This window comes from Carlito syrichta, unplaced genomic scaffold (assembly GCF_000164805.1).
Source record: "Carlito syrichta isolate Samal-C Ts95f unplaced genomic scaffold, Tarsius_syrichta-2.0.1 Scaffold308201, whole genome shotgun sequence".
Taxonomy (NCBI): Eukaryota; Metazoa; Chordata; class Mammalia; order Primates; family Tarsiidae; genus Carlito; species Carlito syrichta.
The window spans coordinates 415,784-419,137 of NW_007252297.1; positions in this window are offsets into that span (position 1 = coordinate 415,784).

Below are 3,354 nucleotides of genomic sequence, written 5' to 3' on the forward strand. Positions count from 1 at the left end.
TCCACTCACCTCAGCCTCCCAAAGGTGCGGAATTACAGGCTGAGCCACCAAGCCCGGCTACAAATCTAGATTCTGAGTCAGAAGTCTGGGTTAAGGTCAGCCTTTGCTTTGCCTCATCTATTGGATGCCCTTGGGAAAGATATTTAGCACCTCTTAACTTCTTCCTGTGGCTTTTGTCTTGTGAGAGTTAACCAAAATAATTCAAATAAACATTTTAAACACTTATCTGTCCTACAAATGTTACTTATTGTTGTTATTATTACTAGTCAAAGCCAAGCACTATGTTAAGCAGTAGGAATACAATTGTCAAAAGGAAAGAAATATAGCCGGCACGGTGTCGCAGGCCTGTAGTTCCAGCTAATTGGAAGACTGAAGAGTAAGGATCACCTGAGCCCAGTAGGTTGAGGCTGTGGTGGCCATGATCATGCCACTACCCTTCCAGCTTGGGCAACAGAGTGAGACTACAACTAAAAAAAAAAAAAAAAAAAAAGAAAAAAAAAATGAAAGAAATAACCTGCTCTAGTGGTAAATACAGACTTTCCATCTGTTTCCACCTTAGGCTGTTCTTGGCTTTGCCGAGCTGGCAACACTGTATTCAGAGCTCAGCTCAAACTTTTCTGAGGCCTTTCTTGACCACAGGGTCTAAGGAGCCCCTCCATCACTCTGTCACACTACCCTATTTTTATTTTCTTCATAACACTTATCACTATCTGAAATTATCTTGCATATTTGTTTATTTGTTTATTATCAGCTTCCCTCCTGTGGAGAATAAATTTCATGGGGAGCCCTGTCTGTCTTGTCCTCTGCTCTGCTCCCGGCACCTAGAACAAGGAGTGGCACAGGGCAGGTGCTTAGTATTTGTTCCATAAATGAAAGGATGAAAAGTCTAGTGATGAGGCAGAAACATAAACAATTACCTATAAAACAATGTGCTAAGTGCCAAAGGCTTTGGGAGCTGTACTCTAAATGTACCTTATACGAAATTCTGTTGTATCACTCCTAGACGGGACCATAGAATCTCCCACTGTTCTGAAAACTTATAAGGTATATAATTTTTTGAGGCAATGATGATTGGGCCAGAATTGGTATTAGATCTCTCTAGACCGTTTCTCAGGAGACACTGCAGAAAAGCGTTTGTATTTTGCTTTTGTGTGCCAAACAAGCTTTAAAGTAGAGAGGTTGCTTGGAAGCAAGATACTTGAAAGTATGGAAAATACCTTTTATAACCAAAATTAATGGAGTCCTTAAGTTGTCCCCAGTGCTAGGTTGCTTCAAGATTTGGCTGGCTCTGCTAGAGTTAAAAAGGGTGGAAAGGATTCTCAGTGCCTATTCTAGGAAGGTGTCTAGAGAAAAAAATGTAAGGTACTTTTTCTCCTTTGAGACAAGACACACTATGTGCAAGTATGAAAGAACACATTCTCTTCCTACCTCCAACATGTGTACTTCTATGTATAATTAAAGTATGACTATGGTCTTGCATGGTGGCTTACACCTATAATCTCAGCACTTTGGGAGGTGGAGGATCGCTTGAGCCCGGAGGTTTGAGACCCCAGTCCAGGCAACATAGCAAGACCTCGACTCTACAAAAAAATTAAAAAAAAAAAAAAAATTATTCAGGTATGGTGGTGTGTGTCTGTAGTCCCAGCTACATGGGAGGCTGATGCATGAGGGTCGCTTGTGCCCAGGAGTTGGAGGCTCTAGTAAGCCATGGTTGTGCCACTACACTGCTTGGGCAACAGAGTAAGATCTTGACTCAAAAATAATATAAAGTGTTAATATGGTCTTTATAGATGGAAATAAATTTGACAAACCCTCTTTACTGTGCCTGTAAATCACCATCAAATATTCCGAAGTAGGCCAGGCATGGTGGCTCATGCCTATAATCCCAGCACTTTGGAGGTGGAGGTGAGAGGATTGCTTGAGCCCATGAGTTGGAAACCAGCCTGGGGAACACGGCGAGACCTAGTCTTTACAATAAAGACCCCCGCCCCCAAAAAAAATGTTGGGTGTGGTGGCACACACCTGTAGGTCCAGCTACTTGGAAGGCTGAAGCGGAAGGATCACCTGAGCCCAGCAGGTCAAGGTTGTAGTAGCTGCGAGTGTGCCACTGCACTTCTGCCTGCATGACAGAGTGAGACTCCAATTCAAAAAAAAAAAATTCCAAAAGTAGGTGGAACTGATAAACGGATAGCTCAGGCTTTGCAAGAAATTTATTCCCTTGTTTTAAATGGGTGCCCATTGCTTTTTGAATGAACTATGAACAAGTTACGACTCTTAGACTAAACACAGGAACAGAGTGGAATAACTTTTATGTTGCTCTATCCAATGGTAGCCACTAGCCACAAGTGCCTACCTAGATTTAAATTAATACTGGTGACTGGCTGCAGTGGTTCATGCCTGTAATCCCAGCACTTTGGGAGGCCGAGGCAAAAGGATTGCCTGAGCCCAGAAGTTTAAGACAGCCTGGGCAACATGGTGAGACCTCATCTCCACAATAAGTCAAAAAATTAGCTGAGTGTAGTGGCACACACCTATAGTCCCAGCTATTTGGATGACTGAGGCAGACGGATGGCCTGAGCCCAGCAACAGAGTGAGACTTCAACTCAAAAAAAATTTTTAAAATTAATACTGGTAAAAATATATTTTAAAATGAAAGAAGATTTAAATTAGTAAAAAACAAATAATTTTAAAAAATTCACACCAGCTTAGCCGGGCATGGCAGCGCATGCCTGTAGTTCCAGCTACGTGGAAGGCTGAGGCGGAAGGATTGCCGGAGCCCAGCAGGTCGAGGCTGTGGTGGCCGGGAGCGGCCACTGCACTCCAGTCTGGGCAACAGTGAGACTCCAACTCAAAAAAAAAAAAAAATTCACACCAGCTATGTTTTAAATGCTTAATATCCTTTGGTGTATGGTGGCTAATACTAGACAGCACAGAGACATTTTCTTTTTCTTTCTTTTTGTTTTTTTGAGTTGGAGTCTCACTCTAGTTCAGACCGGAGTGCAGTAGCACACTCCCAGCCACTGCAGCCTCGACCTGCTGGACACAGGTGATCCTCCTGCCTCAGCCTTCTAAGTTGCTAGAATTACAGGTACGCACTAACATGCCCCAGCTAATTTTTGATTTATTGTCGAGGCAGGGTCTTGCCAAGTTGCCTGGGCGGGTCTCAAACCTGCAGGCTCAGGCAATCCACTTGCCTCGGCTTCCCAAAGTACTGGGATTACAGGCTGAGCCACCGAGCCTGGCCAGCGACATTTTCTTTATTATTAGTATTATATTATAAAGATGTGGGGTACAATTCAGGGTTAGGTATACAAACATTGATTATGCAGATACCCTTGTTGATGAGGTATGCCC